The sequence below is a fragment of the Neofelis nebulosa genome, chromosome 14 (assembly GCF_028018385.1).
Source record: "Neofelis nebulosa isolate mNeoNeb1 chromosome 14, mNeoNeb1.pri, whole genome shotgun sequence".
In the NCBI taxonomy this organism is placed as follows: domain Eukaryota; kingdom Metazoa; phylum Chordata; class Mammalia; order Carnivora; family Felidae; genus Neofelis; species Neofelis nebulosa.
In genome coordinates this window covers 28,026,117-28,040,377 of record NC_080795.1, presented here as the reverse complement: position 1 = coordinate 28,040,377, position 14,261 = coordinate 28,026,117, and the positions used below count along the sequence as shown (strand labels likewise).

The 14,261-nt window shown below is 36.9% G+C and overlaps 1 pseudogene; it reads right to left on the bottom strand.

The window, feature by feature from the left end:
- The window catches only part of LOC131494518 (tigger transposable element-derived protein 1-like), a 38,293-nt pseudogene extending 33,598 nt beyond the window's left edge, over positions 1 to 4,695 (bottom strand).
- Between the last annotated feature and the right edge of the window lie 9,566 nt (positions 4,696 to 14,261).

The window sequence follows — 14,261 nt, the reverse complement described above, 5'->3', positions numbered from 1 at the left end:
CATTTAAAAATCATGTTTTTAAAATTAAGTTACAAAGTTTTCAACTCACTACAATCACTTTTTAATCCAATCGTTATGATGTAGGCCCATGGATTCCCATTCATACCGGTTTCTAATTCTTTATTTTATTTTAATTTTTTAATTTAAGTATAGTTACACACAATATTACAATATCACTGACTATATTCTCTGTGCTATGCTTTTTATTCCTGTGACTTAATTCTTACCATAACAAGAGGCCTATATCTCAAATACCATGTGACTTCATTCATATGTAGAATTTAAAAAACAAAGCAAATGAATAAACAAGCAAACAAAAGCAAAATCAGACATATAAACACAGAAGACAAACTGATGAGCACCAGAGGGAGGGGGGTAGAGGATGGACAAAGTGGGTGATGCTATCTTTTAAAATGGGATGTGGATTTTATTATACAGACTTCCTCCTAGGGAGGTACCTCATAGTTTTATATAGATCATACCTTCAAAGCAGTTAAGATGCAATATCATGCCATCTTTAACATATATCTTTTGTGGAGATCCAATATCACACCTCCTCCAGCAATATATCTCTCATTCTGGGCATCTGGGCCAGGCACAACGTTTAGCTGAAAGCCAGACTCACTTGAACCTGGAAGATTCTTTCACATACTTTAAATAGCATATATATGGGAAATGGACACCCATGTTTACTTTTTTAGGGCCATAGCTTTTCCAATGCACCAAATACTTATATGACTTACAACAAATAATCCCAAATGGTCCATACTGTATACCCTTCTGCATCCACTAGTACTTCATGTGGATAGAGCATGGCATCCATATTTGCAGGGCAGAGGAGACAAGAGAAGTATATGGTATATCTTGAGGCATAAATTAAGGAGCTATACTCTGTAAAGTGAATCTAGATTCATAGAAAGGTCCCAAAGTGGGATGGTATAATTTAATGCTGGGTTGAACAGGTATAGGATGCACACATTTACTTATTCTCTAGTATGTTCACAGACATCCATAAAGTCTATAGTTTGTCATCTTATGGTCCATGCTGAGCCCTTCTGGATTTCAGAACACATTTAGCTTGTTGGAAATAAATTTTCTCTGCCAATCTGGCAATATTGAGAGATAAAGGCTAGGAAATGTTTGGGGAGTTTATATGGTGCAGGGTAGACATATTATAACTGGGTTTCACTCTGGGGGAATCTTACATGCTTTGATCCTTACACATGATAATAATGGTTTCTAATATTTCTGAATCACCTTATAGTTAACAAAGCACATCATACATAGTACATGACTTGCTCTTCACAAAAATTCAGTGAATTAGATTTTATTATATCCTGATTTTCCATGAAGAAACTGAGGTTTATAGGAATAATTTGTTCATATTTCTCCATCCAGAAAGTGGTTGAGTTTGGATTTAAACCAAGTCCATCTAACAAATTAGTCATTAATTCATTTAATAGCAATTTATTAAACACTATTTGTCAAGCCTTCTGTTAGGCACTGGGGAGACAGTGCTGCACAAGATGAATACATTTCTTTTTTTACTTTAGACTTTTTAAAGAAAAGTTTTAGGTTCATGGCAAAATTGAGGGAAAGGTACAAAGATTTTCCACATACTCCCTGTCCCCACCAATGCATAGCCTCCCCCATTATCAACATCCCCCACAAGAGAGGTAGTTTTGTCACAGTTGATAAACTTACACTAATGCATCATTGTCACTCAGTCTGTGGTTTATGTTAGGGTTCACTCTTGGTGTTTTACATTCCATGGGTTTGGACAAATGTATAGTGGCATGTATCTATCACTATGGTATCACAGAGTATTTTCATTGTCCTAAAAATCATCTCTTTTCTGCCTCTTCATCCCTCCCTCCAGCCCCTGACAACCACTGATCTTTTACTGTCCATAGTTTTGCCTTTTCCAAAATGTCAAATAGTTGGAATCATACAGTATTTAGTCTTTTCAGATTGGCTTCTTTCGCTTGCTAATATGCATTGAAGCTTCTTCCATGTCTTCGAATGCCTTGATGGCTCATTTGTTTTTGTTCATGTGGGCTGAATAATATTCCGTTGTCTAGACGTACCACAACTTACCCAAAGAAGGCAGGAAAATCTATTTTTCAATAAGTCAGACATCAAGAAAATTTTTGAAAAGATCTTTTCATCTTGCACTATCAGTGATATTTTGTTTCTGAAATATTGATGAGTCTGAGAAAAGACTGTAAAACTTTTGTGGGCCAGTAAACATTTTGGCCAAGGAGAATTTTAACAGCATTTTTATGGTTCTCGGAATCATTTCTGAGCCTTACCAGAAGTCTTCAAAATTGTGGTAACTTACAGAAAACAAAATTTTTACAAAGATCTCTTGTAGCTGTATATATTAACATTTTCTTTTTCAAATCGCACAACGACCTCTAAAGAGACTAAGCTTTGTTTCTTTCTGTTTTCAAAATTCTGAGAAGATGATGCAATTAAGTGAAATTCAAATGCACAGCGATTTTATTTCATCTAAATTGTTACCTGGCTTCTAAACCTCTCTAGCCTAGCGTCTATTATTTCCAAAGCCTGTTCTACTTTTAAGTAAATGTGATGGTGGTAATTCATTAGGATGGTTTTATTTTAGGTAACTGTTCTCACTGTTAAGCCATTTTCTTAATAGCTAATTAGATGTCATGGAAAGTATTAATAAAAGAAAGATTTCATTTCTGTAAGGGTGTTGACATATCAGTTGCTCCCTCTGTTGAGTCATCAAGGTATGGATGTAAATATGTAAGAGGCTTAAAGAGTACAATGACTCTTGCCTTGTTATAATGTGACCATATGTGGCCAATTACATTTCCTCTGTTTTTAATAATGTGGTTGTTTATTTACTAGTCCACATTTTTCTCTGACCATTAATTTTTATAGGCTTTCATCTTTTGAATCACCCTCACGTGGTATGTTAACAGCAGCGCTTGCTTGCCACCACATATTTTAAGCTTCTAAACAGAACACGAAATTGTGTTGTTCCCATGGAAACCTCAAACATTGCAGAACCACAGCTTTGAGTCTGCAACTCCTATTGTATGTAGGTAGGTTCATGCCCTGTAACAGTGTACTCTAATCTCCAATGCCCCTAACATGAATCCAGTTAACCTGGATGCCATTAGAGTTAATTGTTTATCTTATTTTTATTTTTGATTTATTCCTTGGATTGGTTCTGTTATGGTAGAAAAGAGCTAGACTAGTCCATCACAATTAACCAAAATACAGAGCCTTTATGAACATTAGCATCTGTTATGGAGAGGGGAGTAGCAGCTACTGGGGCTATTTCTATAATATTTACACATTCATTCATTCATTCTTTCATTCAGTTATTATTTATTAACTGTATTGAAAGGTGCACTATTTTGGGGCTGGGAGTTACAGCCATGAGCAAGACAAAATCTCTGACTTCATGATGCTTACATTCTAGTGAGATACGGAGTATGAAGTTTAAAAAGAAAAAAAAAATATATGCATATACACGTACACATATATGTATGTATGTGGTGGGGGGTGCTATTTTAATTAAGGTCAGCAGAGGATGCTTCTCTGTAGTAGAGGCATTAGAGCAGAGATTTAATTGAAGTAAGTGAGTGTGTCAGGCAAATACCTGAGTGAAATTCATTCTAGGAAGAGGAAATGCAATGCAAATGCTCTGAAGTGGGAACAAGCTTGGTACGCATACCCTTGACGTATAGCAAGAGTGCCAGACTCCTAGCACCTAATAAGCAAGCGGGGGAGTTAAGTGATGTGAGAGTAGAGATAAGAAAACAGATGGGGATTGGGGAAGACAACATGCAATGTCGCATAACCCACACTAAGGACATTGAATTTTGAGTATGAAGGGCTTTGAGCATAAAGTAATGGGATCCAATTTACAGTTTAAAGAAGATTGATCTATTTGTGGTGAGGATAATTAATTGTATCAAGGCTAGAGCAGAGGCCGAGATACCAGTTCAGATGCTATTGCAGTCATTTAGGTGAGAGAAGACAGCATAGAGGTGTGTTGAATTTAGTATCTAATCTGAAAGACAGAACTTACTGATGTTTTGGACACAGATTGTGTACAAATGGAGTCAAAGGCGACTAGTATTGTCCTGACTAAATAGATCAATGATAGTCCCATTTACTGAAACGTATAAAACTGAGGAAAGTGGTTTTGCAGGGAGTCAGGGAAAGGGAAGAGTTTTGATTGAAACATGTTAAGTCAGAGTTGTCCACTAAGACATCCAGATGCAGATTTTTGGTGGTTCAATATCCAAGTCCAGAATTCAGAGGGGTTTGTGCAGGGGATATAAGCTGTGATTCTGGGAGACACACATTTAAGACAATCATGTGCGTGAATAGCCAAAGCTAGAAATGATGATGTTGATGATTTCTAAAGATATCACCCTCCTTACACCTATGTTGACTTCAGATGTTTTAGTTATTGATTGCCACAATAATGCTGCATTAAAGATGACCACAAAACCTCAGCGACACAGGACACTGAATTTATTGCTCACATATCTTTGGTCTGTTGGTGGTCGACCAGGCAGCTTTGCTGATCTTGACAGGGTTCATCGACATATCTGGGGATTGGCTGGCTGTCGGCTGCAGTAACTGTGGTGACTCAGCCTGCTCTGGGTGTCTTCCATCCTCCAGCACACTAGCTGGAGCTGTTCTCATGGTGAGAGCAGAGGCACAGGAGAAAGCAAGCCCCAAGAGCAAGCCTGTTATAAGTCTCGGCTTGTGTCAGACTTTTGACTGAGTGTCAAGGAGCAGGGTATGCTATGTTGCCCACAGTGAGAAGGCACTACAAAAACAAAACAAAACAAAACAAAACAAAACAAAACAAAACAAAACAAAAACTATGGAAAAGGGTATGGATATAAGGGGAGATGCAGAATTTGGGCCATTTTTGCAATCTATCACACAGGTTGACTAAGCATTCTAAAGAGCCCATGTGGAAGGCAGCCGTACATGAGGTGAAAACCACTGCATGAAATGTCTGCTTCCATTTCAACAACACCATCTTCAGTTAGACTCAGTCTCCTTTTGAAAATACAAAAACACAATTTTGAAAAGTCTGAGGTCCAGTGTGCAAATTCCAGCCCCATGTCTTGTATTTCTGGGATTACTTCAACAACAACAACAACAAAAAACTATCGTGATGTCTATTTTGTTAAGATAGACAAAATAATAAAAGACTAAAAATAAAATCCAAAGTTTCTAATGCATAATAAGCACTTGACAAATTATAAATGCTATGCTTGTTATTAGTAGAAAATTCACTATTTGTATTATGAAATATAACCATCAGTCAGTGTGATCTGTGGCCACAAGCATAAAATTATGCAACCACAATTGCATAAGATTGAATTCATAAGACTGAATCTCCAAAATTATTACTATTTAAAATAAAAACACCTTTTACCTCCACATGTAAAGTTACTCTACGGTAGTCATGATGGCTTGAGTATCCAGACTTTTCTTTTCTCTTTTTTTAAAAAAGTTGAGCTTTTATATGTATATCTTCAAGTTTTTGTCACTGTTTCAATATAAAAAGGGATTGATTATACTCTTAAAGGTTGTCTGTCTTTTTGCTTTAGCATAAATAAAATTGGCTCAAAATTCAGACTGCATTGTGGGAAAGCATGGAGTGATATTTCTGTTCTAATCTCCAGTACCCGCACCAAGGTAAGACAGAACTGCTTAGATTGGAGAAATACCTGACTATACTAGCATTGAGGGTTTTTTTAAGTTTATTTATTTATTTTGAGAGAGACAGTACGAGTCGGGGAGGGGCAGAGAGAGAGGGAGAGAGAGAACTCGAAGCAGGTTCCATGCTGTCAGCATAGAGACTGATGTAGGGCTCGAACCCACTAACTGAGATCATGACCTGAGCCCAAACCAAAAGGCAGAGGCTTAACGGACTGAGCCATCAACTGAGCCCCTGGCATCAAGTTTTAAGACGAAGATGATGTGTTTCATTACTTTTCTGATCAACAGGCTAATACAGCATATGGTCTAAAAATTGCTAACCCCCAACAGAATGGTTGACAAATGCCTGAATCAAAGGGCAATGTGGTTAAGCTGAATTTTGAAAAGAAGTACGATTAAGGAAGTACAGATCCCACATCTAGGTTACCTACTCTCGCCAGATAGGACTGTCCAGCTTGTCAGTTACTTTGGTCGTACAAACTTGTTACCACGAGTTCAAGAGTTTACAGAACCTTTTCCCTTCTTTCCTTTCAGACTGTGAGCTCTAGGAAAGCAGTAGATTTGTCTGTTTTGCTCACCCTTTGATCCTAAGTGCCTGTGTTTTTTCTGGACCCAGGATCATTGGAAAGTCCTGAATCTATATTTGTTAACATATTTGTTCAATAAATGTTTACATGAAGGATTTTTCCCACATGCTGTGTCTAGTTTCTCTAGGGTTCATCTGGATTAAAATATTTGAGAAGTAAACAATACAATTCAAGAATGGAAGAATTTTTTTGAATATTGCTTAATATTTTTGGAAATAATTTTACACACTCTACCCTACGTGTCCATAATATGCTTACTGTGCTACTTTAGTATTAAGTACTTCAAGGCTTCCCATCATTATTAAGATAAAGACCTGACCCATAAAACGACCATAAATCTCTGCATGATCTGGCTCCCAGCAAACCCCTGCCTCTTCATCTTACATCCTCCTTTCCACCTCTCTCTGCATTCCCGCCACAATGGCTGCCTTTTATTTCCTTGGATTGACAATGGTCCCTAAGAACTCACAGCCTTTCCCCTAGGCCTGGAATGCTACTGGGTCATGCCTTGTCATTTTTCAGATCCTAAACGGACCTTCCCAGATGAAATCAGTTCTCTAGTTAGCTGCATTCATAGTGTTCAGCATTTTAATTCCTAGCCGTTATCACAATTTAAATCATTATATATTTATTTTTATATGATTGTTTATATCCATCTTCTACCATACTGTAAGCTCCATGAGAATATGGACTTACTTATTTAGTTCACTTCCGCACTTCTAAGAATCAACACAGTGCCTGGTACAAGCTCGAAAAAAAAAAGCTCTGTCCTGTATAACAGCTTGCCATCAACATAATTTCTTTAACTTGAAAAATAATCAGGCAATTATAGAGCATTCTAAAGGGCTTGGTAGAAAGAAATACATTAGAAGAGACTCATGTGATTTTTAAGAATGCCTTCTTCCTACTTTCAGTACATTTCTTATTGGAATGTCAAACTCTTTTTCTCTTTTTTATCTTTCCAAAATCATCATTTTATCATTTAAAAAACAAACAAACAAGAAAAATTTGGCTTGAGAATTATTAAGACAGAGATACTATATTTCTCTTCTTTTATCTACTTTCCAAATGAAAACCCCACGATATCCAGACTTGATTTATATATCTGGAACTATTTAGAACAGGGGGCTTGTTACAAAATCTGACCATTGACATCTCCTTTTTAAAATTTTCTTTTAATGTTTATTTATTTACGAGAGAGAGACACACATAGAGCAAGAGCACGGGAGGGGCAGAGAGAAAGGGAGACACAGAATTTGAAGCAGGCTCCAGACTCTGAGCTGTCAACACAGAGCCCAATGTGAGGCTCGAAACCATGAACGGTGAGATCATGACCTGAGCTGAAGTCAGATGCTTAACCAACTGAGTCACCCAGGCACGCCCCCCCTCCCCCCCCCCCGCCTTTTTTGTTAATGAGAAAAATTCCTGCATCCCAGAATCAGCTGAAGTGCTTTTCATTATATCCTTAAAGATATCAGAAGATTTTTTAAATATAAAAACAATTATAGAACACCTGGATTTTAACATGTCTTGGGTTCACTGATATTGCATCTGATCACTTTCCCCAAATTAAATCTTGTTAATGATTTATCTATAGGTCTGTTCTCTTAATGAACATTAAATTGATAGTCTCGTGTATTTTTTCGAATCTTACTGAAAAATAGTTCTATCAACTGATAATGAGATTAGCAATATCATTAGCTCACCGGGCATCAAATATTTCCAGGCTACATCCTTTATTCATTCCATTTTATATAGCCCTAATTCTTGCTATGATTTTTTTCCCCCTTCAGTGACCCTGACTCGAATGGTTGCTAATACTGTCTTCACAATGATAAACATGTAATTTTCCTGTGTAGCTGTCAGGTCTCTTCTCCAGCACTTTTCAAGCAACTAGAGAGGCTCCTATATATTAGTGCAAAAGTGACAGCACACTTCTACTCAAAGTATGAGAGGAATGTGTTAATTGCCCAAACACAAGCCCACACATCAATGGACAGAAGGCTTCTGGACTAAAATAACACTTAGTAATCTTTCCTTGAGGTATATCTTCTTCCAGCTTCCTTTAAAACTGTCCATGAATCACAGAAGAAAATAAAACAAAATACCAAAAATTAATTCCGAGACAACCTGTTGCCAGGTTTGGAGGAATTTCCCTAATTATAATATAAAGCTGGTGGGTTGATTTGGTATATACTACCAGTGGTTACTTTGATTCATGTCATTAGAACCCTCTGTGGCCAGGGGCGCCTGGGTGGCTCAGTCGGTTAAGCGGCCGACTTCGGCTCAGGTCATGATCTCGCGGTCCGTGAGTTCAAGCCCCGCATTGGGCTCTGTGCTGACAGCTCAGAGCCTGGAGCCTGCTTCAGATTCTGTGTCTCCCTCTCTCTGACCCTCCCCCGTTCATACTCTGTCCTCTCTCTGTCTCAAAAGTAAATAAACGTTAAAAAAAAAAATTAAAAAAAAAAAAAAAGAACCCTCTGTGGCCAAAGAAAATGGAAAAAAGCTTTCCCCCTAACTTTAATTCTCAATCCTTCAACAGCAAAAACAACAAAAACGCCTTGAGCTTCTACATGTGCCAGACATATAAGTAGTGAGGATACAGTAATAAAGGTCATCATCATCATTGCATCTTCACTGAGATTACTGGCTGTCAGGGGAGCCTGTAGTTTTAAAGGAATATAAGATAATGCCACAAATTAAAAAGTGCTACAGGGATTATCATGGTAATATCTAATTTACTGCACATCGATTATGAGATAAAGTAACACCTAATTTGAGATATAAAGAGTGAGTAGTTGCGTGGGACAAGATGAGAGGTAAATTATTTAAACAGAATTTGTGCTGAATGCCTGAGTGGCTCAGTCAGTTGCACGTTGAACTCTTGGTTTCATCTCAGGTCATGATCCCAGGGTTGTGGGATGGATTCCCATGTCAGGCTCCATGCTAAGCATGGAATCTGCTTTAGATTCTTTCTCTCTGTCCCCCTGCCACTCTCTCCTGCTCATGTGCTCTCTCTATCTCTCTCTCTCTCATTTTTTTTTTAAATAAACAGAATGTGTGGGGCACCTGGGTGCTTCAGTCAGTTAAATATCTGACTTCAGCTCAGGTCATGATCTTTCATGGCTCCTGAGCATTAAGCTCTGTGCTGACATCTCAGAGCCTGGAGCCTACTTTAGATTCTGTCTCTGTTTTTCTCTGCCCCTCCCCTGCTTGCTCTCTCTTTCTCTTTCTCTCTCTCTCAGAAATAAACATTAAAAAAATCCAGGATGTGTATTGATTTCATATTGAGATTTATCTTCAAATAGACTATACTAGAAGTCCAATAAATAGTTTCCTACATGTCACTAGAATCACACTTCTGCATATCATCTGAGATTAGCTGTATCAATGGAACCAATAGGTTTGAAGGTCTGGAAAGAAAACCAAACATGGTGCTTTCAGATGCCTTTAAAGTTTCAGTAAGACTGGATTATGAAGGATTAGGTAGAAAATTGTAGAATATGAAATTGAAGACATCAAGTATTTTATTTTACAGGATCTTTAAATCTTGTTAAGGAATTTGGGCTTTATTGCATGGCAATGGAGAGACAATAGGGTGTTGAAAGCAGGCAAGTGGCAGTGTTAGGTTTGCCTTTTAGAATTATCAACATGGCTTTGGTGAAAAGAATATGCTTGAGAAGGACAAAAGAAGAGTGAGACTAAGCAGGCAGAGGCAATTATAAACAATGATCTGAGGATGACATAATAGTGTCCTGGATGGTGAGAATGGAGAGATGTAAACAAGTAGATGCTTTATTTACTTAGGAGATGGATGAATGTGGGGATGAGAAAGAAGAAATGAAATATGGCTTATGTATCTGGATGTTTGACACGACTCACTGGCACAGTGAAAAGATGAGAAAGAATGGGTAAAGATGAGCTTAGCTTTTGATATCTTAAGCTTCTGGTCCTACAAGAGGATATGAACAACAGGTGGTTGAATAAACCATGCACATAAATATGTGAGTCATTGATATAGGAAATCAGTGAGGTCTTGGAAATTGCTGAGACTACCCTGTAAAAACAGATAGAGTGAAATAAGAGAGAGTAGAATAAAATTTGAGGTACACTGATATTTATGGGATTTGCTGAGAAACAGAAGCTTGCAAAGGTGAGTGAGGAAGAGGGGCTGGTCTAGAAAAGAGAAAAGAGCAGCATAGGCCACAGGTAAGAGAAAATTTGAGGAGGGATTGTGCATCAGTAAAGTTTAATCCATGATTTAAGGGGTCTATTATCTGTCATTGATGAAGTGGTGGTCGTTTTTTGAAGGGGCCAAAATGTTTCTACCTAAATTGATCTGTATCCATAAAAATAGAGGAAGTAGCTCAAAAATTGGGGATCAGGGTACTGTAGGTGGGAAATTATATGTTAGGAATTTAGAGTTCTAAAGTAAAATGCTTGAGGCTTGGGGTGTGATAGAAATATTGAGATGAACATTAGCAAATAACCACACTACCCATTCAGTGACTTAAGGGAAAAAAAAACATTTATAGGTGCTCTTATTTAAATAGGAATCTATTAAAATGTTCTCATTTCGACATTTATTCCAGTAGGTTTTTTTTAAATTTAGCAGAGGCATCCTTATTAAACATTTTGGGTCAAGATTGTCATTCCACTTTAATTGTGCAGGAATATGAAGTCTCATACTCATTTAGTGAAGACATTCCTTACCCCCTCAACGGTTTAGTAATGCAGATACATGAGCAAAGAGAACACTGTAATTTGCTGTGACATCCACTCTGTAGCACAGAAACACAAATCAGGAGTGCCTAATGCAAACGAGAGACAAATTCTGATTAAGGAAGGCTTCCTGAAAAAGGTAGCACCTGACATCAGCCTTAAAGATGAGTAAAACTCATCCAGAGAGAGAGAGAGAGAGGTAAAAAGTGTATCTTTGAATTCTAGAAAAAAAATGTTGTCCCTGATTTCTAGTGCCTTTCCATTCTGTATTAGGTGAAGGTAACATAATCCTTACAAGTCAGGCTCCTTAATTTATACAACAGAAGGCCAATTTTGGCTCTTGGAAACACATCAATCCTTCTTTAATTGACAAATGAGACTATCTCCTCTCCAAGCCAGGAATTGATTGCAATGAAGCAGTTGCTAAAGTGTCTGAACGTTAATTTTTTGAGTCCAATGACTACATCATATATCCATCCCTCTAAACCAGATCTTCAGAAAGTGAGATATCTAGACCACGTTATCATAGCTTCCCTCAGAGAAGTTACCTCTTTGATAGTGTGTTAGCACTAAAAAAATTTATTTTAACAAATGTATTATCTCTTGCAAGCCAGTTTCAGACACTATTTCACCACTTGATACTTCTTAAACAGGAACTCAACACCATTAGTTTTATTATTATTTTACTACCAGAAAAATGTAATATCCAAGTTAATTTTTACAATTTCTTCTGCTTTTAAGTACTTAATATCTACTCAATCTTCAATTCGTGACAATTTCACTTTTCCCTCGCACTTGTCCCCACTCTCACTACTCTAGATTGGATCTTAATCTTTTTCTCCTAGTCTGTATACTGAAATAGTCTCTTTACTGGGCCTCTGCCAGGAGTCTAACTCATTCAAGCTCATCTTGCTTTCTACTACCGCAGTGATATGTTTAAAATCAAATTCAGACAATGCCATGATCTTCCTTAAAAGCTTTCAGTGGCTCCGTGCTATAGGATATAGTTCTAATTCATTACATGATAGACTAATCACAGTCTGCAATCTCCCATTTTCAGTTTCCCCAGACTCATCTGTAGCTCTCAGCTGCCCCCAAACTGATATTTATGGGGCAATATCCCTGATGAACTTACCTTCAACTGAGTCCTTCACTAGGGTATGCAGCAATGTTTACTGTGGAATTTAAACAAACGCACACACATGGACACATATGTGTGTGCACACACCATCCACAGAAGCAAAATCTATGGGATTAGGCTCAGGCACAAGAATTTCTTAAAATTTTCACCATTTTACAGAACTCGTTTTCTTAACCATTGTGCTAGTTACAGTGTGCTGATTCAAGGTCCTGGCCCACACCTGGCTCATTCATCATACTTCTAAGTTATGGCATTTTTTCCCCTCTTATCCTGGAATGCTATTCCTTAAACCACTCTCTTTCTTCTTTTGACAACTCTTCATCTTTTGAGGGTAAGAATAAGCATTATTCCCTGGAATAAGCATCTCTTCTTTATCCCTATTCCCCTGCTGTTAGGTGTCCCTTTCTATATGCTCTCAAAGCATTCCAGTTAGTCCTATATTATCATTTCTGCCACTGGATTACTGTGATTAAAGTGATCAGTCTTACCTATTAGATTGTAAATTCTGCCAGTGCAGGGATTGTGGGTTTGTTTTGTTTTACTATCTTTTAAAATGATCTAAATTTAAAGGTGATTCTCTTCAAAGTGAATAATTCAAAGGGAAAATTTTTTCCAATGGATTAATTGGAATTTACAAGAATGTGAATATTTCTTGTCACTAATTAAGTTTTCACTTTTGCAGATGTATATATCACTATTATGTGCTGTTATTATACATACATACATATATACTTGTTATACAGTTATATGGTCATATTTGTGTGTGTGTGTGTATATATATATATATATATATTTGGATCTGTATATGGTTGTATGACTATATATGTGTGTATGTGTGTGTGTGTGTGTGTGTGTGTGTGTACTGTCACCTGTATACATACACCACATACACAGACACACACACACACTCAGTTGCTAAGATGCTGAGTGCTTTTTATGTACCAGGCATTGTGATAAATACATTGCACTATTATTTCACATTAATGTTTTAACAATTTTATTAGAGTGATATGCTATTAACCATGATTTCACACATGGGATTACTTGACCTTTGACAGGTAGAGAGATTTGCTTATGACAAAAACTTGACCCATTTTATATGACTACAAAATCATTACAGAATACAAACTAAATAGTTTCCCGTATGCATGTTTATTATATGTACACATATAATAAATACTGAAGAGACTAACACTAGCTAATTGCATTCAAAGTTATTTTTAAAAAGTTGAAAGTTCAAATAAAGTTCACAATTTTTTAGAATGCCAAATTAACAAAAAATAAGCAAACGTTTTTATTTCACATTCCATAGTTAAAATAACACAGAAATATATTACCTTTTGAAAAATTGTGAGCAAAAATCATTACTTTCTTCATCTCTATTCAAGGTTTTGTTTTGTATATGAATGAAACTTACCTGAAGATGTCTAAATATTAGAAATAATACCATAACACTTGAGAGCACCCAAATACATAAAACAATTAATAGCAAACATGAGGACTCAAATAGACAAAATCACGAATGAGACAGAAGAGATCAAAACAAAAAACACAGAAATACAAACAATTATAAGAGAATATTATGAAAAATTATATGCCAACTAATTGGGCAATCTAGAAGAAATAGATACCTAGAAACCTTAAACGACAAAAACTGAAACAGGAAGAAGTAGAAATTTTCTTTTCAATTTTTTTTCATTTTCCCAAATTTATTTGAGTGAGAGAGAGAGAAACAGAAACAGAGAGAAAGATATATATATATATATATATATATATATATATATATATATATATAGAGAGAGAGAGAGAGAGAGAGAGAGAGAGAGAGCTTGCACAGGCAGGGGAGAGGGGCAGAGTGAGAGAGAGAGAGAGAGAGAGAGAGAGAGAATCCCAAGCAGGCTCCATACTCAGTGGGGATCCCAGCAGGGGCTCAATCCCATGACCCTGGCATCATGACCTGAGCCAAAATCAAGAATCTGATGCTCAGCCAACTGAGGCACCCAGGCACCCCAGAAGTAGGAAATTTGAACAGATCCAATAACCAGATAAGAAATTGAATCAATAATAAAAAATCTCCCAAC